The sequence below is a fragment of the Taudactylus pleione genome, unplaced genomic scaffold, assembly GCF_031769625.1.
Source record: "Taudactylus pleione unplaced genomic scaffold, aTauple2 ptg000095l, whole genome shotgun sequence".
NCBI classification, from domain to species: Eukaryota; Metazoa; Chordata; class Amphibia; order Anura; family Myobatrachidae; genus Taudactylus; species Taudactylus pleione.
This window is the reverse complement of record NW_028284497.1, coordinates 21,274,781-21,301,201: the sequence shown is the minus strand read 5'-3', so window position 1 is coordinate 21,301,201 and position 26,421 is coordinate 21,274,781. Positions and strand designations below refer to the sequence as shown.

At 48.5% G+C, this 26,421-nt stretch overlaps 1 protein-coding gene across 1 annotated transcript in view; it reads right to left on the bottom strand.

Moving 5' to 3' along the window:
- The window catches only part of SHC3 (SHC adaptor protein 3), a 206,523-nt gene extending 180,371 nt beyond the window's left edge, over positions 1-26,152 (bottom strand). Inside the window, exon 1 of the mRNA XM_088470053.1 lies at positions 25,821-26,152. The gene's annotated coding sequence lies outside the window, so the exon portion shown is untranslated. The remainder of the gene's footprint in view (positions 1-25,820) is intronic.
- Between the last annotated feature and the right edge of the window lie 269 nt (positions 26,153-26,421).

Below are 26,421 nucleotides of genomic sequence, written 5' to 3'. Positions count from 1 at the left end.
ATTATATAAAACCATTCTGTGCTACTCAATTGAGAAAAGAGATCAGATACTAATTTTACAATTAAGCATTAAGGCAGCAACATCGAGCATAATTATCACAGAACAAACACACCCCTGGGGCTCTTAACAGAAATAAAAAGTAGTGGAACGCCCTAAATCTCCAGGGAGGTAATTATCTACTGATAGATAATCACTGGAATTACCTTATTTTTGGATTCTATTACAGGAGAAGAAAATATGATGTTCTTCCTTTTTTACCTGTAGAAATTGGCAAATTAACCCTTTTTATTTATTTCATATAGTGAAGATCTATTTATCATGCAAAATATATTTTAAGTTAGAAGCACAATAAAGCTTTGTAGACATATATATATATATATATATATATATATATATATATATATATATATATATATATATATATATATAGTCCCTGGTAGGTGTCTGTCAGTTTGTTTGGTGAGAACCACTGGGCGGATTTTGATGCAGTTGTCACTATTCTATAGAACATTTGTCGAGGAGGGTTTAGGTGTATGAGCCATTAATTTTTGCCAAAAAGGGAGCCGGGCAGTGACGATTTTAGTGAAGCACGTCAATGAAAAAACGAGCTCTTTCTTGGCATAAGGTGGGTACACACTGAACAAATATTTCTGCAGATAATGGTCATTCATTCACACTGAACGACCATCATCTGTATCTGGCCGCGTGTCCCGCCCCCTCCCCGCAGCCTCTACTGCATGTGTACGGCAGTTGGCAGACCGCCCGTACACACTGCTTAATGGATAGAGATATCTGCCATCTGCTGTGCAGCAGAGCCGACGCGATGTGTCTGTGAACGACGTTGTTTACAGACATATCGCTGGTACACACTGACCGACGGTCACCCAATATTGGCCAATCAATTGATCAGCCAATATATCGGTCAGTGTGTACCCAGCTTTATGCTGCCTAAACCGTTAAAGATATACTGTATCACAGCGATGGACTTTATTTTATACCATATAGAGATTGATAAATATTTTCAGTTTCTCCAGAAAAATTTATATAATGGTGCATAACGATAACGATTTAAAAAATCGTTCAATCGTTCATATCTGAAGGAAAATCTGCCATATCTGTCAGATGAACGATTTGAACGATGCGTGTTCCCGATGGTCAGATAACGATATCTGACATCTGATGTGTTTGCAGTCAGACTTGGACGATTCCATTCATTTTAATGCAGTCAAAAATCGTTCAATCGTTCAAATCTTTGGTAAAATCGTTTAAAACGTTCATCTGACAGATCTGACAAATCTGACCATGTGTATGCTCCATAAGCCTTCTTTACCGTTCCTATTTAATTTATGTGAATAACAATTCTTTCATTTCAAACTAGTCCAATTCCCGGTAAGAGTCTACTTTGGCATGACAATAAATAAAGCACAGGGATAGACACTTAACGTGCCTGGAGTTGACCTAAGTGGAAATTGCTTTTCTCGTAGATAACTATTTGGCTCTTTTGCGTTTCACGGCAAAACTAAGACCCTAATTTAGACCCGCTCGCTAGAAGCGGTCGCTCACTCCCAGCGTATGTAAATTTTGCAAAGTGACGTTAAGGCAGCCGCTCGCTCGGTAAGGCATAAGCACACCCACTACGTTCTGGCGAACGATCACTTTGTGTTTATAGACGGCCACCAGCCTGTCTTTAGCCGCCCACTAGCGTACGTCATCTCCAGGAAGTATATACAACCATTGGTACATCAAGTTCAATCGGATTTGACCGCAGCGCTTGCGGTTGACTGTACCCTACAGCAAGCACTTCAGTGTATTATTCAACCAGGTGCCGTGTACTATGATGCTGCCTGTTAATTATGCATGCCCCAGAAACGGCGTGAAAACACACTGGCACGCCTGCGTCCGCAACTACACTCCCCCGTTACCACCCACAAACTGCCTCTCCTGTCAATCATTCCACTGGGCTGTCTTTGCAGGGCGACCGAGCAAAATCCGATCGCTCGTTCTAGTTTGCACACGAGCACTGTGAACTAGACGCATGCGCACATTGGCGAACATCGTCTTATTGCAAGGTGCTCCATCATGCTGGAAAAGGCATTGTTCGTCACCAAACTGTTCTTGGATGGTTGGGAGAAGTTGCTCTTGGAGGATGTTTTGGCATGGCTGTGTTCTTAGGCAAAATTGTGAGTGATCCCACTCCCTTGGCTGAGAAGCAACCCCACACATGAATGGTCTCAGGATGCATTACTGTTGGCATGACACAGGACGAAGACTTTTGCAGGATGGCCTGGTGTCAAGAAGGGCAGCAAAGAAGCCACTTCTCTCCAGGAAAAACATCAGGGACAGACTGATATTCTGCAAAAGGTTTAGGGATTGGATTGGACTGCTGAGGACTGGGGTAAAATATGAGATATGGTAAGAACTTACCCTTGTTATCTCTATTTCTACAAAGTCCATAGGGTTCCACGGGATACCTTGGGGTATAGGCGATGGCGGCAGACACCTCAGAGTTAGTTTTCAGCCTACCAGGATGCATTGGAGTCCCTCTCCTATACCCTGCCCCCGAGCCAAGGCATCTCAGTTACGTAACAAGCCATAGGCCGGAGGAGGAGAAGAAAAAGAGAGAAGAAAGTCTGGAACACACAAGAATCACATTCTCACCAGAAGGAGACGGAAAAACCAGTGACCAGCTCAAAGCCCATCTGCAGTACAGGTGCGACAGGGCGGGAGTCCTGTGGAACCCTATGGACTTCGTAGAAATAGAGATAACAAATCTTACCATATCTCATATTTTCTACTTCAGGGTCCATAGGGTATCCACAGGATACCTTGGGGATGTCCCAAAACAGTATCCTTTAAGGGGACGCTCCTGTGCTCAAAGGAGAATCCAGCGCCCGAAGGAAGCATCCTGAGAGGCGAAGGTATCAAATGCATAATACCTTACAAAGGTATGGACAGAAGACCACGTGGCTGCCTTGCAAAGCTGAACAGCAGAGGCACCACGGCAAGCTGCCCACGAAGGACCCACAGACTGAGCAGAATGAGCCTTAACAGAGGATGGTACAGGAATGCCCTCATGAATGTAAGCCTCAGAAATTGCCATGCGAATCCATCCTGCCAAAGTCTGCTTAGTGGCAGGCCAACCCTTCTTACGGACAAACAAGGAGTCCGACTTCCGAAATGAATTGGTACGGTCAACATAAATCCTTAAGGCACGTACCACACCAGCAGAGAGGTCTGGGGAATCAAAGGCCGGTATTATAATTTCCTCATTGATGTGAAAACTAGATACCACTTTAGGTAGGAATCCAGGGCAAGTGCGAAGCCCCCAAGTCTGACACCCTTCTGGCCTGTCACGACCAGAGTTTCTCGGCATGGTGGTCGACGGGTATTACCTGTGAGGTCACTATGGCGGGGGGCGTCTGGCAGTGGCGCTGGTTTTTGGCAGGTGCGTTGTCTGTGCGTGGTTCTGTGCAGGCATGTTGTCACTTTGGGCTGGTGAGGGCTGGTGGTGCTTCCGTTCTGCTCCGGCATGGGCACCGCCATCTTGCCTCCGGTCACGTGACCTAATCGCCCAATCCTGGTTTGTCACATGCTCTCTCTGGCCAGTCATGGCACAGCACTTGGTATTTAGGGAGGTTCAGAGCCACAATTCATTGTCAGTGCAATGTGTTTCTCAGCATAGCTGAGAGAGAGTTCCCTGTGCTCACCACCTGTTTCCTGTGATACGCTACCTGCCTGCCTGCTTGTCTGCTCCAACCCCGCTGGACTATCCTGCATCCTCCATTACCTTCCCCTTGCCTGAGTACCTGAGTCTGCTGTTCACCCTGCACCTTGCCTCCACTGACACTCTGCTGGATGATTCTTCCTCAGCCTGCATTCTTCATTTCAGCCACTACACCTGATTTCTCCAGCCTGTCATCAACTGGATATTTCTCTATTAACCAGTCACTGCCTGGACAGTTCCCATTGTCTGCCACTACCTGAACATTCTCTATTAACCAGTCACTTCCTGGACATTGGGCCTGATTCAGACCCACTCGCAAGCGGCTGTCTGCTCGCAAGTGGGTCGATGGTGTGCACTGCGCATGCGCACGACGGCGGGAGCTCCGTTGTGCGCATGCGCCAGACGCGACGAGCGAAGGATTTTCCTTCGCTCATTGTGTCTGATCAAAGGGGGCGTGCTGTCGATGTTGATTGACAGCACGCCCCTTTTGGTGGGCGTGCTGGGGGCGTGCCTCCCTGACGGGGGCTTTCCCAAGGGAACGCCTACCGTCAGAAGCCGGCCCACTGACATCACTAGTGATGTCAGTGGGAGTGATTTTGGCTCTGATAGAGCCAAAATCACTTCGGGCCTTGCGGTTGAGAAACTCAACCGCAGGCTCCAGCTCGCAGTGGCGATGGTCGCGATGGTCAAGACCATCACGGCCATCAACCTGCACGCTCGTATAGGCTTATGGAGGATGGCCCTCATTCAGAGCGTGCGCTCTGCTCAGAGCGTACGGCTCTGAATGAGGGCCTTTGTTCATTGCCTGTCACTAACTGGACTTTTTCCCATTACTTCACCACAGCTCCCAAGTGCACTTAGTGCTATATCTGGACTTTAGTTTTTGTCATATTCATGTCTATCAAACCACTCATTAAAAGTGCCACCTTTTAATTTAAACCTGCTTCAGTGTCTGCTCCTATCACCACCCAGGGCTCACAACAAAACCAGAACCTCATATGGCCGAAGCAATGGCCAGAAGAAACACAGGACCTCATTCAGAGGCACTCACAAAATGCGAGCGCTTACTCTGAATGAGGGCGGTAGCATCTATTTTCCGACCCGGCCTCCTGGACACTCGCTAGGCTGTGGGTGACCACCCACAGCTTTAGCGAGCGGCCAGGTTGATGGTCATGATGGTCAAGACCATAGCGATCATCGGGGCTTGCGACGAGACCCTTGTGGTAGGGTCTCGTCTGCCGCAAGCCCCAGTGAGCTTTTGGCTCTAATAGAGAACGTCGGGAACGCCTCCGTTTGGCCAGCCACCACGCCTACAAAACGTGTCAAGCTGTCAATCACCATCGGCAGCCGTCCTTTTTGTAGTGAGCCCCAGAGCGAGAGAATTTCTCTCTCGCTCCAGGACTTGCGCATGCGCAGTGTGGCCGCCGTTGCAGATGGTGCTGAAGGATCTCTGGAGACCCTTCTAACAAACAGATGGTCGTCCAGATAGGGCAACAAGCGGACCCCCTGCATACCTATGTGGACTGCCATGACTTTGGTAAATATTCAAGGCGCAGTGGCCAGACCAAAGGGCAGAGCCAGGAACTGGAAATGCTGGTTTAGCACTGCAAACCTGAGGAATTGTTGGTGTGCTAAGATAATAGTGACATGCAGGTAGGCATCCTGAATGTCCAACGACACCATGAAATACCCAGGCTCCATTGCCAATATAATGGAATGCAGAGTCTCCATCCTGAACCAAGGGACCCTCAAGGACTTGTTGAGGGATTTGAGGTTGAGGATGGGCCAGTAAGACCGTTGGGTTTCTGCACCAGAAAGAGATTGGAATAGAATCTCATGCCCCTCTGGGGTAACAGAACAGGCACTATAACTCCAGCCTGGAGCATAGAGTGCAACACCTTCTGGAGTTCCCGGGCCTTGTCCTGATCTGACTGAAGGCCTGTGGTGAAAAACCGCCTGGGAGGCCTTCGCCAGAAGGAGAGGGCATACCCCCGAGAGACCACTTCTCTTACCCAAGTGTCCGCAGTGCGGCCATGTATATACTTTAGACCTAGACTCTGCCTCCTTAGCACGAAGAGGCTCTTGATATGAAAAGTCAATAATCTCACCGTCATCAGAAGTCATGTCATCATCGTCATACTGAGCCGTCTGAGACACTAAAGGTTGTTTAGAAGGCCGCAATGATGACTCCTTGTAAAACGTCCGTCAGGTACTGTACCGTATTGAACAGTGAATTCACCCACACAGGCTCCTGCGAGACCTGCGGGGCGAAACCGGGAGACACTGAGGTACCATCAACTGCCTGGGGAACCCCTGCATGGGTGATGAGACTACCGCCTGCTACGATAACCCCATCTGGGGAAACGCAGGGGGCGTCGCCAACTGGCCCACAAGGGTTGTAAGTGCCTTAGCAAAACAAGCCCAGGGTGGTTCCTGCACAGGCACAGTGACAGAAATCGGGCGTGATATGAGATAAAATGCCCTACATAATCCATCAGTGTTCCCTTCTCCCTCCACTAACTGTACATTGCATGTGGTACATTTTAGCTGAGGAGGATATTCTCGTTCACTCCCAGACATGATGAGTGTAAACGGAGTGTAAGTGACTCCCCACACAAAAAATACTTTTACTGTGAGGCAATGAACACCCTGCAACACCGCACCACAAAGGCTTTAGCAGAGGAAGAACAGGGATAGTAAAATGACTGACAGTCAGAAGTGAAAGTACAGGCAGACAGCGCTAGCATATAGTCACATACAATGCAGAAATAAATCACCTGCAGAAATAAATCACCTGCACTACAAGCACTATGATCAACTATGCAGACCAGAGCCTGGTAGGAAACAGTGCTGCACACTCTGACCTTATCGAAGGAGAGGTATGCGGGGGGACCCGGACCACGATGCCACCTGTATCAGAACTCAGCGTTTGCACACTTCCTTGAAAATGGCCGTCGAGGAGCTGAGAAGAGGGGGGCCCGGGGGAGGAGCGCTGACACAGCCCGCCAGACCACTGTGGAAAGGCACTGTGCAGCGGGGGAGGCGCCGGCTGTGAGACAGGGAAGGCGCGCTCACCTGGCATGCGGGTACCCTCCGCGGGACCCCGCCACTTACCTGAACCCCTTGAATCTGGTCACAGTCAGGGATATTCCGGGGTCACCGCTAGCTGTGACCCGGTGGGTGACCCAGATACCCACCAGCATCCCTGGATCAGCACCGGCGTTCTGGTCCAGCGGGGTGAAGGAGCGACAGCATAGATGTCTGTTGACTGTCTGTGCTGTGCAGCTCATCTTGTGCAGTATAGCTGCACTTGAAATAACTTCAGGGGCTGTTAACAGCCCCTCTCTGAAAATGGTGATCCGACTCCGAACCGGGCACCCATGAAACTGAGATGCCTTGGCTCGGGGGCGGGGTATAGGAGAGGGACCCCAGTGCATCCTGGGAGGCTGAAAACTTTATCTCTGAGGTGCCCGATGTCTGCCGCCATCGCCTATACCCCAAGGTATCCTGTGGATACCCTATGGACCCTGAAGTAGAAAGTTATTTTCTCTGATGAATCCCCTTTCAGATTGTTTGGGGCCTCTGGAAAAATGCTTGTCCGGAGAAGGAAAGGTGAGCGCTACCATCAGTCCTGTGTCATGCCAACAGTAAAGCATCCTGAGACCATTCAATACTTGCTGTTTGGAAGATTCTGTGTACCAGTCTGTAACATCTTGCCTGTGAACACTGCACTGTCTTGTATACCTGTCTGTGGTGAGGAAATATAGCTTCTGTTGGATTTTACCCGGTCTATGTGATTCTTGTCACATTTGGCGTCCGAACAGTGACCTTGCTGGATACTACTACACAGCAAGAGCCCGGATACAGTGACCGGATCCACCCACAGTGGCAGTGGGATGCATTGCAGGATGCTACCTGCTGCGCAGCAGCTTGGTGAGTCTGAGTCGCATTACTAGCAGCTGGGTAGGCGAGTGTTGCAGGCTAGCCATAAAACGGCAGTTCACAGTGATAATATGTGTATATGCAAATTGTGCACAATGTAAAACTGCTTAATTCCTGTGTATGGGGCTGGGAGCCCAGGGAATGTAGTGTAGTTTTAAGGGAAGCCAGCTAATATAGGTTGCTGGAAATCTGGCTTGCAAGAGAGATAATTAAGCCTGCTATATTTATCCACAAAGTGGAAAAACAGTGTAATATGGAGGAGCTTTTGAAAAGTTTTGCTGAACTAGCTGCAGGGCAGCAAGCACAGGTGCAAGGACAGCAAACTGATTCAGGGTCAACAAACTCAAATTCAGTTATTACATGCAGAGTTAACTAAAATGAAGAAAGGTGGGCATAAGCGAGAGGTGTTACAGAAGCTTATCCCATCCTATAACATTGAAGCTTTTCTGTGCACTTTTGAGCATACTACTACACATTTAAAATGGTCTGAAGAGGAGTGGGCTGCCAGACTTGCTCCCTGTCTCACAGGGGAACCTCAGAGAGCATATGTTGATTTAAATGTTACTGAGGCAAACTCCTATCCGTGCCTGAAAAAGGCCATAGTCAGCAGGGTTGGAGTGACTGGCCCCAGCAAAGCTCAGGAGTTTCAGGATTGGCGGCTGAACTTGCCTGAGCCTCCAAGGGTCCAGCTGGCCAAATTAGCCAGGCTGAGTAAGGCATGGTTGCAGCCGGATAAAAACTCTGCTCAGCGTATAATAGAGGTGGTGACTTTGGACCATTCTGTGCGAGTACTAGACCATGGGGTGCAACAGTGGGCCCTACAGGCTGATCCTCAAACATTTGAGGAGTCAGCAGTGGTGACTGAACGGTACTTGACTCTTGGGAAGTTGAATAAAGCCAAGCAGAAGTTCCAGCCAGTACACAAGCCTAGAACCCAGGTCTCAGTTGTTAAAGCCAGAAACCCACCTCCAGCTGTGTGTTTTGTCTGCGGAAAGCCCGGTCATTTGTGCCGGGACTGTCCAAATAAGGGTGAGTTGATGGACTGCAGTTCTGGAAAAACAACTCGACCAGTAGTCAGCATGGCTGCTGGAAGCGCTTCCCTGGTGCAAACCACCTTGTCGTTTGATGGTGTGAGTGGAAGGCAGGGAGGTCTGGGTCTTAGTGGATACTGGCAGCGAATTACTCTCTGCCAACCTAGTTCCACCTGGAGCTGATCAGGTGCTACCCCCGGTAAAGATTATGGACCTCATTCAGAGTCGGTCAAAGCGGCCGCACGGTCGTACGCCACTGATGTTCGCTATACTGTGCATGCGTACAGTTTGCAATACGCGTGCGCAAACTGGCCGCTACGATCAGAAATTTCTCTCTCCTTGAACACAGCCAGGTCGGTAGTTTGAGTGACAGATTGAGGCGTTTGTGGGTGGTAACAGGGGAAGGTGCTTGAAAACGGGGGAGTGGAGATCCGAACGCAGGCGTGCCTAATTATGCGGACGGCATTTTGTGGGAGTGCATACAGTTTATGGGAGTGCATAATTAACAAAGTAGCGTCATGGCACATGTGATATGGGAGGTTTTTACACTGACATGATCGTAGAGCTTCAGAGAGGGTATGGTCAACCTTAAGCTCTACGACTAGTTCCGATGGTCTCGATTAATCCTTATATGACCGGAGATGACGTGCAATGCGTACGAGAAGGGGGCGTATTTTTTTGTCTTCCGACCGCTTCCTCCCCTTGGTCGGCCAACTACCGATCCGAACTTAGGGACGCAACTTGCGAGGGAATCATTTGCATATACGGCCCCTTTTCGCGTACGACCGTGCGGCCGCTTCGACCGACTCTGAATGAGGTCCTATATGTGTACATGGGGATGTAGAAGAATGCCCCCCGAGTGCACCTCCCTATAGTGATATAGGGGCGATCTCTGAAGGTGGTAGCCGCCAGACCACCCTACCTTACCTAGGTCAGGATTTTCCATTATTACAAGAGGTGGTTACTTGGCAGCAGACGGTCCACGTCAGAGGTGTCCAAAGAGCTAAGCTCTGCTAAAGTTTGGTGGCTGTAACACCCTCCTTGTCCAATGAGCAGGCGGAGGGGACTAAGGATCTTATTCAGATGCGCCCGTACGGTCTATGACCGCACGGCCGCCTCGATGCTTTGCCAGTCCTCGTGCGCATGCGTGAGACCCGCTACGACCGACAGCGCCGGGCATAGCGGGTCTCTTTCCAAAGGGGGCGAGCTGTCGATGTTGATTGACAGCTCGCCCCGTTTGGAAGGCGGGCCGGGGGGGTGGCAGCCCAAACGGAGGCTGGGAACGCCTACCGTTTGGGGGAGGCCCCACTGACATCACTAGTGATGTCAGTGGAGAGCTTCCGGCTCTGACAGAGCCAGAAGCTCTCCGGGGCTTACGACAAGTGAGACCCTACCCTAGGGTCTCGTCGTAAGTCCCGATGGTCAATGACCATCGCGACCATCACCAGAGCGGTCGTTAGAGCTGTGGGTGTTAACCCACAGCCTAACGACCGCAACAGAGGTGGGCGGTCAGGATGTAAGTGGCCGCCCAGTTTCTGAGCGACCGCTTGTATCCTCCAACCGCCTCTGAATGAGGCCCTGAGACTGAGGCACAGTGGGGTCCCATTGGCAAGGAAGTTTAGGCTAAGACCAACAGAATGATGGGAACCAGATAAATGCATTTGAAAATGTTGTAGAGATAAATGGAAGAGTAATCGCGGCTTTACCAGCAGAAGGTGTACCATACTTTGCATTGAAAAATGACTTGTTATATTGTGTAACATATTTGCAGGGTAAGAGAGTAGATCAACTGTTGGTTCCCCGGAAACACGAGCAGTTGATGATGAGGGCGGCTCATACACACGTGTGGTGTGGCCATTTGGGAGAGGAGAAAACTCTCCAGCATATTCAGTTAAGATTCTTCTGGCCCAGCATTCATGCAGCAGTAAAAAAGTATTGTCAGGAATGTCCAGTGTGTCAGAAGATAGCACCCTGGCCAGGGTTTCGGGCACCCTTGTTTCCCCTCCCTTTCATTTCTGTAACTTTTGATTGAATTGGTATGGATCTGATAGGGCCAGTGGAAAAATCTGCTCATTGGCATCAATACATATTAGTGGTTGTAGATTATGCCACAAGGTACCCAGAGGCCATCCCGCTACGTAACATGAAATCTAGCACTATCGCCCGGGAGTTATTGATGCTATATACCCGTCTGGGAATACCAAAAGAGGTTCTGACAGATCGAGGAACCCCTTTTGTATCTAAATTGATGAAAGATTTGTGCCGACTGTTAAGGGTAGATAGAATTACCAACCCCAAATGAATGGTCTAGTGGAACTCTTTAACCAGACCCTTAAACAGACGATAAAGAGGGCGGTGTCACAAGAAAAGCGAGAATGGGATCTACTCCTGCTTGATGTTTGCAGTTCGTGAGGTGCCCCAATCCTCCACGGGTTCAGTCCCTTCGAACTCCTCTACGGGAGGCAATCTAGAGGAATTTTAGATGTGTTAAAGGAAGGGTGGGAGCAGCAGTCATATCATGATCCTAATATCATTCAGTTTGTGTCCCAATTGTATGGCTGGTTAAGGCAGAGTGCGCCACTGCTGAATGAACATATGAACAGAGCTCAGCAGTGTCAGAAACGCAATTACGATGTTACCACAGTCGACCAATCTTTCCAACCGGGAGACAAGGTACTAGCGCTTGTGCCTACTACTGAAAGCAAATTGTATGCTCAATGACGAGGCCCTTATGAGATCTTAGAGGACTTGGGACCTGTAAACTACAGGGTAGAAGGAAGGAGGCACAAATGTATCATGTAAATCTATTAAAATCTTGGAAAGAAAGTGCCAGTCAGCCCTCTTTAGTGGCAAAGAAAACCCCAGACTGTCAGGTACCCATGGAGGTCACCCTCAGTCTTAGCCAAAAACAGAAAGTGTGAGTTTAGTAGCACGAAACCAAGATGTATTCTCCGCTATTCCGGGAAAGACCCAAATCATACATCATGCTATTGTTACTCCTCCCAGGGTAATAATAAAGCAGGGACCCTATCGCATACCCGAGGCAAAACGGGTAGCGTTAAAACGAGAGGTAGCATTGCTGCACTAAGGGGTCCTAGAGGAGTCAAATAGTGAATGGAGTAACCCCACTGTCTTAGTACCTAAGCCTTCGGCGGCTTTAAGATTTTGTAATGATTTTCAGAAGTTGAATAAACTTTCTCAGTTTGACTCCTACCATATGCCCTGGGTTGACGAGCCGGTGGAGAATCTAGCAAAAAGCCAGTATCTCACCACTCTCAATTTGACAAAGGGTATTGGCAGATTCCTTTGACTGAAGCTGCTAAAGCAAAAACAGCCTTATCTACCCCAGAGGGTTTGTTCCAGTACAAAATGCTGTCTTTTGATTTGCATGGAGCGCCAGCAACTTTCCAGAGGGCTATTAATAAGTTACGGCCACACTGGGAGTATGCAGCTGCATATTTAGACGACATAGTCATCTTTAGCTCTGACTGGGAGTCACACCTTCCAAGGGTAGAGGCAGTGTTACAGTCTTTACGGGCACATGGGTTTACTAACCCTGAGAAATGTGCCATTGGATTGGTGGAGGGGAAATACTTGGGATATATCGTAGGCAGAGGGCAGGTTAAACCTCAGCCCCTTTAAGGTTGAAGCAGTCTTCACATGGCGTAAACCCAAATGTAAGTCACAACTCAGAACATTCCTTGGTCTGGTGGGTTATTACTGTAGGTTCATACATGTTTTGCCACTAGGGCAGCTCCACTGACTGAGGAGCTGATTCAGACCCGCTCGCTAGATGCGTACGCTCGCACCATATGCAAATCCGGCACACACCCAGCAAGGCGAGCAATTGCATAGCGACGCATAAGCACGTCCACTATGTTTTGGCGTACGATCGCTTTGTGTATGCAGATGCCCACCAGCCTGTCTTAAAACGCCCACTTGCACACGTCATCTCCAGGAAGTGTATGCAATCATCGGTACAACGGGTACCATCGGAAGCGAACACAGAGCTTGAGGGAGACCATACCCTACCGCAAGCACTGCGAGCACATCAGTGTGAAATACAACCAGGTGAAGTGTAATATGATGCTGCCTGTTTATGCACGCCTCTGAAACGGCGTTAAGACGCTCAGGCATGCCTGCGTTCGCACCTCCACTTCACGTTTCTAGTGGCCTGCCCATGTTACACCCACAAAGGCTTCTCCTGTCACTCACTTTGCTGGGCAGTCTATGCGCAGCGAGCGAACGCTTCCCGATCTCTCGCACTGGTTCACGCACTGCGATGCATACGCATGCGCAGAATGCGAAAATCGGCCAGCTACGGGCGAGCGCTTCTTAGCAACCGGGTCTGAATCAGCTCCAGAGTGCCTTAAGAAACAATCTCCAGATCATATAATATGGTCTAGGCCACCAGAGGCTGCTTGGCAGGATTTAGGACGAGCTTTGTGTGTAGAGCCTGTTTTGCAAACGCCTGACTTTAAAAAGCAGTTTGTGTTGCAGACTGATGCCTCTGGGACAGGCTTAAGAGCCATCCTTTCCCAGGAGGTACGGCAAGGAGAAACCTATACCTTAGCTGGAAATTGTTGCCCAGAGAGTACTCAACTGTGGAACAGGAGTGCTTGGCAATGAAATGGGCAGTAGAGTCACTAAAATATTATCTATTGGGGCGAGAATTCCGGCTAGTCACAGATCATGCTCCCTTACAGTGGATAAACACAAAGAGGTGAATGCTCGAGTTAACCGCTGGTTTTTAGCTTTACAGCCATTCAAATTTGAGGTACAGCATCGACCAGGGAAACAGCACCTCAATGCTGATGCCTTTTCCAGAAAGTTTGTGGGTCCCGAACCTTCGAGCAACCGTATGGTGAAGCTAGGGGAGGAAGAGGGGGTGCAAGGCGAGCTCTGGAAACTGCTAAGAGGATTGTGTTCCCGGTCGGATGACACAAATAGAGGTGGGGGTGGAAGAGAGTTTGCCTGAAAATGTGTTAGCTTTACCAGGGTGGTTGAAGCTAAGGGGGAAGGAGTGTGGCAAGGACAGAACAGATCTGACATAGTCGTAAAACTGCAGGTTGTCAGATCCAGGCCAGGGTTTGAGTGTGTAAGTTTGAGTCTGGAAAGGCAGCTGATTACAGACACCTGTGTGAGGCTGGTAAAAGAGCTGCAGAGACACTGGGAAACTGATTCTGAAGGTGAATTAGTCACCCAGGTTATTTCCCCGGGGGTGACTAGTGTTAGGGATCCTGGACCTGTGAGTCCACTGAAAGAACTGTATTGCTGTTTGGAAGATTCTGTGTACCAGACTATAACATCTTGCCTGTGGTGAGGAAATAAAGATTCTGTTGGATTTTACCAGGTCTATGTGATTCTTGTCACAATATATATATAAAACAGATGTTGCATCAATTTTATTATTTCTTATAGCATTCAAAAATGCAATACTGTTCAATAGGAACATCCATTTAAGTATATACAGGGGCAGCCTGGGCCAGGAGGCATATGTTCCCATGAGCCACTCCCATATTCAATGATGTGGACTGGCATCTGTGTGCTGTGAGGGTCTGGGACGTACACTGCCTGCTGCTTTACACAGACACAGCCTCTTGCGGTCCACATGTGCATCCCCACACATCTGCTTCCTGTTTGCTCCTCATGTGTCCTCCATTTGCTGGTCATATTATAGTGCTAGTAAAGGTAGGAGTGTTGAGACCTCTTCCAAATAATCATGGCCCGATACTGTGCATCACGTTGATGCTACTGGCCGAAAGTCAGTGGTGTATCTATAATGGGTGCAAGATGTGCAGTGCACATGGGCCCCTGAATCCAGGGGGGCCCGCCAGCATCACCCATTTCTTCAATAATCATCTCTCCAAAGTCCCGTGTTGGGGGCAGCACTGTTCCAAAAATCAACTGAAAAATGTCATGGTGGCAATTTACCGAACATTTTGCGCATGCCATTTCCATAGATATCTGCACATGCGCAATGGTCTCTGTGCTTCTAGTACCCAGAGTCTACTGCGCTGCCGGCTAGAGAGGAGGGGGTCGGATGGATACTGCATATGGGCTTCCTCCTCTCTTATTATGCTCCTGCAGAGATCTACTTTTCATGGCTGCTGGCCAGTGGCGTTCCGATGGGGGTGTGTGGGGCAAGTTGCCCTGGATGCCATCTGACAGGCCTGGCAAGGGGGGCGCAGCCGGCCTGGGTAATGTTCTGCACTGGGATCAAGTGTTGATCTCCATCCAGAAGTTCTGAAGTCCGGTGAGATGTGTCCCCGGAGAGAAACATCTCACTGGACTATTCCCAGCGGTGGGTGACACTTGAGCTCGCGGACCGGTGGCCATTTCAGTGTGGCGCTGGCCGCGAGTCAATTACAGCTCACGGATCAGCAGCCAATAGAAAGTGGCCACAATGAGCAAATTGCGGCTCACTGCGTCATGGCTGGCTCCGTCCACAGCGTCTAGCGTCAGCAGCCACTGGTTGGAAGAGTCAGCTCGGTGGCAGGCAGAGGATGAGGACGCTGCATGAAGATCTCTGGCAACCGCGGAAGAGGCCAGGCTCAAGAGCTCCAGTGGCACTGTCGGCCAGCGGCAGAAGAATGAGATACTTCCTCTTTAGTGGAAAGGGGAAGAAACTCAATGAAACTCTCCCAAGTAGCAAAAATTTTAAGATGGACCTCTTTCTGGAGAGACGCCTCAAACCAATCCATGTAGAAAATTAAAGTTTCTTCCTAAACAACTCAAGGGTTGGTGGAGAGTTCTGAATCCATAAATGCAAAATTGTTTTCTGAGCAGCCGATGAAATTGCTAATAGTCATTTCCTAACCTTTTTAGGAACTCTAATGCCTGGAAAGAGAAGACCAAAAATCGGCCATTCTGGGGTAAATGGAGCGTAATTAACTAAATGGTTATTAGCAAAACACCAAACCCCTAGCCAAAACCACCTAACCAAAAAGCAAGCCCACGAACATTACTTCATTGTAATAGGCTATATCTCAACCACCCTTGAAACATTGATTAAACGATTAAACATGTTTGTACATAATGATTTTAATCTACAGTATTTGCTCACAAATTTGTATTTATTATAAAAAGAAAAAACAGGTTTTGTTTTTAAATAATGAATGATTAAATTGGGATGTGAGCTGTGGGATAATTTTTAGTGTTCATATGATATACTTAGTTACTAGTTTTGTGATCATGAGCATTGAATGCAATAGTTATAGAATCACATCTGCCAGTGACTGTTGCGTAGTACCTCCTGGGGAGAAACAATATCAAACGACAGGAAAAAAAACCCCTTCCTCTTTAATTGGGTTTATAGAGCCTACACGTAAGGAGCAGCTTTTGTTTTCATTTACCACATTGTGTTTTCAAAAGAATTTTCAATACTGCAAAACACTTATACCCCATTTACACTGACATAAAACATTTTTTGTCGGTGTAAATGGATCCACCAGGGTTCAGGGACCCGGGGATCTAACTCGAGTACTTTGCAGGGTTGGCCACGGGTCGTTCCCGTGCCACCCTGCAGTGTAAATAGCCCAAATGGCCGGCTTCAGTGGCGCTTGGAAGTGATAACTTCTCCAAGCGTCCACTGCAACACCAGAAGAGCAGCTGGGTCACTGCAGACCCGGCTCCAATGTGAACGGGGCCGACTCGGGAATATCCTGGGTCAGCGCCACAATATGAAAGGGTTCTGTGCCGGGTTTGATCCAGATTGGAACAGTATTCCAACTCCCGGATCGGACATCGGACCTGGCACTATGGTGTAAAAGAGGTATCACTTAGTAATGCAGCTGTAGAACTACAATTACCAGCATGTATCACAACAAATGTCCCTTTGTTTTTGCAAAAGGATTCTACCACACTCCACCTTGATGAGGCAGATTCAAACACCTGTTTTTCATTCTATCCAGCAGAAACACACTTGGGTTTAACATGTCTGAGTAAAGCTGGCCACACATCTAAAGATTATCTGTCCAACCAGCCAACTAGTTGATTGGTTGGAATGAAAATCTGGTAACGTATGGGAGTAAATGATGATCAGCAATTTGCTCCTAAATGCCAGAAAACAGATGAAAATGGTCGTCAGACAAGTTTGTTAAATGTTTGATCTAAACAATTTGTTCAAACAACAGTTTTTGTCCATTTTCCGGCGTTTGAGAGCAAATTGCTGATTGTCATTTGCTTTCATACCTTACCAGATTTTCATTCCAACCAATCAACTAGTTGGCTGGTTGGACAGATAATCTTTATATGTGTGGCCAGTTTAACACATTCGGTGCTTTCAGCAATTCTTTTCAATAACCTTTTCTCTGCTGTTACAAATTCACAAATAGTTGTTTTTGTGCTACAGTGAATTTATAAACATTTGCCTTTTACTTGCAAATATTTACACTGTGTAAACACTTAATTCTTCAAGGAAACAGCATAAGCATTACACATTTGCACTTTGCATAACTTTTCCACATGTGCAAATAGACCGATTTTTACAGGCCAGTTAACCTCACTCACCAACCCAGCAAGGCAGCACATGGTCTCTGACACACAGGACGCGGCTGGCAGAAGTATCCCACTTCTAAAACCACTTTGTAAGAAATCTGCTTACAAAGAATGACTCTTGACACTGTTTTCTTACTCAGGTGGCTTCTTTACTCTTTCAAATGTTATCACATTTAGATGCATCAGATGGCTTCCGGACACTAGCTATACACACAAGCCCTACTCTATCATCCGGCTGCTAATCAGTGTCGGAAGTACTGCCCACTGGATCCCAGAATCCTTTATACTTTCACACACACCAATCAATCACATCCAGGTACAGGTCCGGCTGTGTATGAAACCTTTCCTGTAGTAATCAGCAGGATTCCTAACCATATCTTCCCCTTCTCCTGGGAAATGAGTTCTGTATTGGACATCAGAACATGGCAAAGTAACGTCTTTGCCAATATATATATATATATATATATATATATATATATATATATATATATATATTCTCCATATGGTTTATTTCTCAAGCGGTCTTCCTCTCCAAATTCCCCAGCTGTCTGGCACCATGTGACGCGGTTGAAATTCATGCTGTACCAACATTTCATATAGTGATGTTGGCGCAGCACAACTTATTGGCCATGTCACAGTGCGGTGCTGCGTCAGTCTGGAGTGCAGAGCAGATCCCTCCCACAGTATAAAAGAAATGGAACTTTTTCCGGCAGGAACAGTTGCTGGTGTAAAATGTATTTGTGTGTGGGAAGAAGTTAGGCACTAGTAGAGGGGTAGGCGAGAAGTACTCATCTGAACATCAGAGGATCGGAGGGACCTGGAAGACACTGCTCCAGCCGTCGGGAGCAGATACGTCCCTGCTGGACCTTCAGAGATGACATGTCAACATTTCATCACTTTCAAGAAGAGTAGGAAGGGGGGTTTGGGAAAAAGATTCTGCACAGGAGAACAATATATATATAGAAGTCTGAAAAAATTATTGAAAAATAATGATTACAAATATAATAATAAAAAAAAAAAATAAATAAACCAACCGTAGTCTCAATAATTGGAAATAAATATTCCCACACAGGTAAGTATTGTTGGTGGTGCACCCAATAGTCAGAGAGTTACAAAGTAGGGAAAATCCCTGCACAGGCAGGCAAAAGTAGGACTATTTTGTGGGGTACTCTTGGAAAAAATTGCTACATAATTAATATGAATGAAATATGGTAAATAAGTAATAAAAAAAAAAAATGGGATTGTGGTACCTACCGGTAAATCCTTTTCTCTGATTCCACAGGGGACACTGGAGGTGCTTACGCTGGGGTATAGAGGCGTGGATAACTGGAGCTGGCACTTTAAAATAATCTACAAGTGTGAAGCTCCTCCCCCTCCATGCCCCATCAGCCCTCAGTTTAGAAAATGAAGACCGAAAGGAGATGGAGAACAAGCGGAGTAAATGGGAGAGAACACACAATAATCAAAACATACAACATACGGAACAAACCAAACAGGCAGGTGAAGAGCGCTGAGGTGGGCATCCAGTGTCCCCTGTGGAATCAGAGAAAAGGACTTACCGGTAGGTATCAAAATCCCATTTTCTCTTTCATCCACTAGGGGACACTGGAGGTGCTTACGCTGGGGACGTCCCAAAGTTTTCCCCACGGGCGGGAGCGCTCTGCGGCACCTGCAGAACTAGGCGGCCAAAACGGTATGCCGAAACAGCGAACGTATCAAATTTGTAAAACTTGACAAATGTGTGAACTGAAGACCAAGTGGCCGCATGGCACAATTGTGATGTGGAGGCTCCCCTACTGGCCGCCCATGACGCACCCACAGAACGTGTGGGATGAGCCGAAATGGACGAAGGAGGCCGGTGGTCGGCATTAACCTAAGCCTGATGAATGTCAGCCGGATCCAACGTGCCAAAGTCTGCTTAGACACTGGCCAACCCCTCCGAACCGCATCATAGAGAACAAAAAACGACTCAGACTTACGGAGGGAAGCAGTCCTGTCAACATAGATTCGGAGAGCTTCAACCACATCCAAGGTAGAAGAACCACCAGAGTCCTTCACCCAAGATGGTACCACAATAGGCTGATTAATATGAAAAGCCGACACTACCTTGGGAAGGAAGGCGGCTACCGTCCGGAGTTCCACCCTATCAGCATGAAACAGAAGGGAAGGTGGCTTATAGGACAGAGCACTCAATTCAGAAACTCTACGAGCCGATGCTAGAGCCAGGAGGAGGACAGTCTTCCAAGACAAGTACTGAATATCAACCTCTTCCAAAGGTTCAAACATGGACGACTGAAAAAACAGAAGCACTAAGTTCAAGACCCAGGGAGCTATCGGAGGTACAAAAAAAAGGAGGCTGCAAACGCAAGACTCCGTGAAGAAATGTCTGCACCTCAGGAATGAGGGCCAATTTCTGTTGAAAGAAAATGGAAAGGGCAGAAACCTGCACCTTTAAAGTTCCAAGACGAAGGCCAGAATCCAGACCAGTCTGAAGAAAGAAACCAGAAACCGGGACACCGAAAAGTCCTAGAGGGAAGATCCTAACTGGAACACCACGAGATATAAGAATGCCAGAGGCGATGATAATGTGCAGCCAAAACTGGTTTCCTGGCACGTAGCATGGTGGGAATAACAGAGTCTGGGATTCCTCTTTATCTTAGGACATCGGTTTCAAGAGCCACCCCGTTAAACGCAGTTGCGCTAGGTTGGAGTGTATGAAAGGACCCTGCTGCAGCAGATCCGGGCGCAGATCGTCTGCCAATAGGGACCGAAGGTTCGAGAACCAACTTCTCCAAGGCCAGTGCGGAGCCACGAGACTGACTCGTGTTTTATCCTTTTTAGCAGTCGAGGAAGAAGTGGAATCGGAGGAAAAAGGTCAACGAAGTCTTAGATCCACGGAACTGTCAGAGCATCTACTGCCACTGCCTGCGGATCTCAAGTTCTTGACACGTATACCAGGAGCTGACGATTCAATCGTGATGCCATGAGGTCCACCTGAGGACATCCCCATCGACGTATCAGCGTGTTGAACACATCTGGATGAAGCTTCCATTCCCCGGGATGGATATCCTGGCGTTTTAGGTAATCTGCTTCCCAGTTGTCCACACCCGGGATGAATACCGCCAGCAGGATTACTGACTGGCTCTCGGCCCACCTGAGAACCTGAGTTACTTCTCACATGGCCCTGCGACTCCGTGTCCCTCCTTGGCGGTTGATGTACGCGACGGTCGTCGCGTTGTCGGACTGAACTCTTACCGGACGAGTTCTTAGAAACTCTGTTGCTTCTATCAGAGCATTGTAAATCGCTCTGAGTTCCAACACATTTATGGGCCACTTTTGTTCTAGAGGGGACCATCGACCCTGAAAGTGATAATCAAGGACTACTGCTCCCCATCCTCGAAGGCTGGCATCCGTTGTTACGATGATCCAGTCCCACACTCTGAATCTCCGGCCCGCTAAAAGATTGTTGGATTGTGCCCACCAGAGAAGGGTCACTCTGGTAGCTGGGCTCAGACGGATCTGTTGATGTAGAAGCAGATGAGACCCTGACCCCTGTGTTAGTAGGTCCAGCTGAAACACCCTGGAGTGGAATCGCCCGAACTGTAGTGCCTCGAAGGCCGCTACCATCTTCCCCAGGAGACGCAGACAAAGAAGGAGGGACACCTTCTTTGGTCTGAGGAGCAGCTGAACCAACCACCGGATATCTCGGGCTTTGTCTATTGGAAGGAAGATCCGCTGTGATGCCGTATCTAAAATCATGCCCAAAAACAGGAGCTTCTGGGATGGATAGAGATTTGATTTCTTGAAGTTTATTATGCAACCGTGTTGGAATGTGGCTCCCAGATGGGAACGTGGAGATAGGCATCCGTGATATCCAGGGATAATAGGAACTCTCCTGGTTCCAAGCCCGCAATAACTGACTGCAGAGACTCCATTTGGAACCGATACATCTTCAGATACAGGTTCAATGACTTGAGGTTCAAGATGGGCCTGACCGATCCATCCGGTTTGGGTACTACAAACAGGTTAGAGTAAAACCCCATACCTCGTTGATGTTCTAGAACCGGACTAGCACAGATGATACTACTAGAGACTGGATAGCCTCCTGTAGAACCCTGGCCTTGTCTGCAGGTATTGGCAGACTTGTAGTGAAGAACCGAGGTGGAGGGGGGACCTCGAAGTCTATTCGGTACCCCAGGGAAATTAGTCTGCGGATCCACGGTTCTGGAGACGTCTGGTTCCAAACTTGTTGAAATCTTTGCAGGCGGGCTCCCACTGTAGGTGGTCCCAGGTGGGACGGAAGACTGTTATGCCACCTGTTTCTCAGCTGGCTTAGGCTCCTGTCTACGTGCAACCGTGTGTGGGCGGCTTCTACTCTGTCGCCTCTTGCTTGGGAGGGAGCCCCTCTGGCTCTCCCACAAAAGGAAAGTGGCACACGAAAGGAATGAAATGAAGGTCCAGCGTAAGCTCTTCTGGGAGCCGGTGCAGTTGACAGGAGGAAGGAAGACTTACTCCCCTGTGGCCTGGGATATCCATTTGTCTAATTCCGGGACAAACAGCATGTCACCATTGAATGGTAAACCCTCCACCGCACGCTTCGATTCTGCGTCCGCATGCCAGGTGCGCAACCAGAGTGCTCTGCGGCCCGAAATAGCAGAAGCAGATATGCGAACACTAATCTGACTAATATCTTTTGACGCTTCTCCCAGGAAAACTGCAGACTCATGGATGTGTTCTGCTAGTATGCGTAACCTGCTCTGGAAGTACCAGAGTCCAAACCTGTAATCAACTGGTCAGCCCAGCAAACTACAGCCTTGTTAACCCAAGCAGTAACAAGGGTGGGCCTAAGCTGAGCACCCGCTGCAGTATAAATAGATCTTAGCGTTGTCTCCAATTTACGATCCGAAGGATCTTTTAGTACTGTGGCTCCCGGTACTGGGAGTGCCTTAGAGAAACGGACGCATCAACTGGAGGGAGCGTTTCCAACTTCTCCATCATGGATGATGGAAAAGGGTAGCTAAAAGAAAACCGGCGCGGAATTTGGAACCATTTATCCGGTTGTTTCCAGGCCACTGAGAGCTGCTGTCGAAGATGCAATGAGAATGGAAAAACCGCCGATTTGGTTGTTTATGAAATAATTCACACTCCTGGGATGCAGGAATAACATCTTCAGGTAATTTAAGGATTTTTCTGACCGCCAAAATTAGAGATTCCACCCCAGGAGAGGTGGACTCTAACTCTAGAGGGGTATCGTCCTGTAACGCTTCCTCCAATTCCCCTTCCTCTTCCGTAGCGTGGAATTCCTCGTCAGACTCTTCTGACTGGAGAACAGTCGATAAAGGACGCTTTTGTGTCGGTCCTTGTAAGGAAGTGGAGGGAGCGGACACAGCTGTACCCATAACCTGTACCAGGGTGTCAAGAAACTTGGGGGGGTCATTCAGACCCGCTCGTGAGCGGCAGTACGCTCGCAAGCGGGTCGATGTTCCCCCACTGCGCATGTGCACGATGGAGGGAGCTCCGTCGTGCGCATGCGCGAGACTCGGCAAGCGACGGGCTCTCCATCGCTCCAGGTCTCGCACCAAAGGGGGCATGCTGTCGATGTTGATTGACAGCACGCCCCCTTTGGTGGGCGTGCTGGGGCGTGCCTGCCAGACGGAGGCGTTCCCATGGGAACGCCTACCGTCTGAAGCCGGCCCCACTGACATCACTAGTGATGTCAGTGGGAGTGATTTTGGCTCTGATAGAGCCAAAATCACTCCAGGGCTTGCGGCAGCGAGACCCTACCGCAGGGTCTCCGTCGCAAGCCCGATGGTCAAGACCATCGCGACCATCATCATGGACGCTCGCTATAGCTGTGGGTGGTAACCCACAGCTATGCGAGCTTCCATGAGGACGCTCCAAAAAAAGGTAGGAGGGCCCTGATTCAGAGCGAGCGCTCTGGTCCTAGCGTTCAGCTCTGAATCAGGCCCTTGGTTAGCCCAGCAACCCAGGGAGGCTGAGACTTCCGTGTCTCAGCTAACTCAGACGTTAAGTCCGCCATTACTCCTACCATGACAGCGGCCCATGTAGGTGCGGGTAAGGCAGTATTAGCCACAGGTGGATCAATTGCTATACAAGCATCACATAATGTGGACCCAGCAGCATGCGGCTTGGTTAGTTTATTGTTACACCTAGAACAAACAAACATCTTTTGAGATGCCTTTGTTCTGTTTGACATGGATACACACAGTCACCACACACAGAGGGACAGAGTATATACAGAAGTAAAGTAAACAGAAGGCTGGCTTGGGACACAGAGGAGGAGATACACCCCACTCCCTTCCCACAGATCAGATTCCCTGCACCCCCAGTGTATTATGCACAGCCTCTGTACCAGAGCCTTCTGTGCTTAACTTGTAGCTTTGTAGCCAGGAATGGGGAGCAAAAGAATCCAGCCTTCAGTTCTGCTGCACTCTTCCTGGATAAGGGATACAGGCATGAAACAGTTAACAAACGGCAGCCACGCTGTTACTACAGCCGCTTGCCGCGTATAGAGACAGCCCGCGCTGCTTAGGCTCCGCCCCCTCCCCTCCGCGCTACCCGCATGTATCAGCGGGGAGAGGGGAGTAGCAGGGAGCCGCGTGTATTAGCGGGGAGAGGGAAGAAAGCAGGGAGCTGCGTGTATTAGCGGGGAGAGGGAAGAAAGAAGCAGGGAGCCGCGCGTGTAGCGCTGTGTACACACAGCTTCCCTTAGACAGCGCAAGGCAGCGCCGACAGCGGGCTTCCCTTACACAGCGCACAGGTGTAGCGCTGTTTAACTGTGCTATGCACACACTAACACAGAGCAGCATGCTGTGTTAGCGCTGGGCAGCGGGGCAGGAGCCGGGGGATGCGCAGCTTGTTACTCACTGCGTGTCCCCTGTAGTCTCTCTCTGGCAGGCCAGCAGTCTTCTCTTCTTGTGTGAAGACTTAGATGTGGCGATAAGGAGCTGTCAGAAGCTCTTGTAATGAGCCCTGTGCACTCCTTCCTGGTGTTTGCTAAAACACCAGGACGCCAGGTACCCGGACCCCACCTTTTAGATAGGTAGCGAAGGGTACCTATAGGAGTGTAAAAGATGCTTTTAAATAAAATAAATAAATAAATGTATTTGCTGGAGCACAGCATAATGTGACCAGCTCCATGAGGCACATTTTCTAAACTGAGGGCTGATGGGGCATAGAGGGAGAGGAGCTTCACACTTCTAGATTATTTTAAAGTGCCAGCTCCAGTTATCCACGCCTCTATACCCCAGCGTAAACACCTCCAGTGTCCCCTAGTGGATGAAAGAGAAATATAAATTTTTAATAATACTCTTTAAAATAATAGTACATGAAAAACGAACAAAAAATTTATTAAATTCAACACAATTTTATATATATTTGTGTAAGAATGTGATCTTGCTTGAGAAGGCAAATGTCCCCTCTATAACAGATAGGATGGGCGAAAATATTAATAGAGCAATTCTTCAATCCTTAATTATGGGAGAGAGAAAAGGTATATATATACCTCAGCAAACACAGATATAAATAAATCTCAAGCGGTCACCAGTACACTATCCTCTATAAGCACAGTAAGAAGAGGAAGGAGGGAGGGGGAGAGAGAAAAGTATAACAAATGATGGCTGATGTCAATCAATGAAAACAATTGAAAACTCCCTCTGGTATTATGCAGACATACTTGAATCTTAGTACAGAAACTAGAATATCATTGATAAGAGAGATATAGGACCTCATTCAGACCCGCTCGCAAGCGGGTCGATGTTTAGGCCCTGCGCACGCACAGCGGCCGCACTGCGCGTGCGCAAGCCCCGGAGCGAGAGAGAAATTCTCTCGCTCCGGGGCTCGCTACAAAAGGGGCTGTCGATAGTGATGGACAGCTTGACCCCTTTGTAGGCTGGGAGGGGGGTGGTTCCACAAACGGAGGCATCCTTAAGGAACGAATGCCGTTTTGTGGGTGGCCGCACTGACATCAGCAGTGATGTCAGTGGGGAGCTTCCTGCTCGATCAGAGCAGGAAGCTCCCTGGGGCTTGCTGTTGCCGAGACCCAACCTCAAGGGTCTCGTCGCAAGCCCCGATGGTCGCGATGGTCTTGACCATCGCGACCATTAACCTGGTCAGTCGCTAAAGTTTAGCTTAGCTAGCGACCAGGAGGCCGTATTTCAAAAGACAAGCGGCCGCCCACATTCAGAGTGACCGCTCGCATTTTGCAAGCGCCTCTGAATGAGGGCCATAGTGTCCCCTGTAGTTGATAAGATACTTCTAGGCAGTGTCACCTGAACAAACAAAGATCAATAATGTTTGTAAATTCAACATTGAGGTAATATTACACTGTCATGTGATTCACTGAACATTTAATAGTGAATATGAAGAAAGTAAAGGAAAACACTCTATAAGATGTCTCTCCACTTCTGCTTTTACATGGAGGATGTGCAAGCCATATAATGAGAGAGTGGGGAGAGAGTGTTTGTAGAAACAACAGCAGCGGTGGAGTTTGTTAAGGCTCTGCCAGGTGTTAGATGAGTCCTGTTACCATGGAGGCATTGCAGGGTTAAATGCGCCCAGGAGCAGTCAAAACCCCTCCAGGAGAGAAAGACATAGAAGGGTACCTGTATAACCATATGAAAACTGCACTGTGAGAGGAAAGGGTGACTTCCTGCGTTGTGCTGCTGTGCTCTGTGCCTGTCTGCTGCACGCCGCTGTGTGTCTGTGTACCACAGGCTAGCCGATCAGTCCGGCTCCAGAAGGTGTGTCTATGGTGAGTCATGTGATGACAGACACGTGATCGCAATCGGCTGACAGGCGCCTGGATAGCGCTGTGTATCTGCAGCCCTTGTGCAGGCCAGTGGGTCCAACACAGAGGAGTGTAAGACAGCAGTGGGTCGGAATAGCGGTCACGTGGTTGCGGTCAGCTGACAGGCGCCTAGATGACACGCGTTTCACCTGAACGCCCAGTATACTGTAAGCTCCCTGTAGTAGTATAAATATATAGGCTAACCTATCGGGGACTGCCATAGTTGATTGATGTGTCCCACGGCCAATCATGGATTAGTATTAGAGATAGCCAATAGTGTGAAGTCATATGATGATTGACTGATGTAATAGCCTATCCTGGATTGTAATTAGAGATGTGCAGGTTCGGATTTACTCGGTTCTTATCGCTACTTTACCGCAAGTTCGGATTAGTTCGGATTTATTTTATTGGCTATC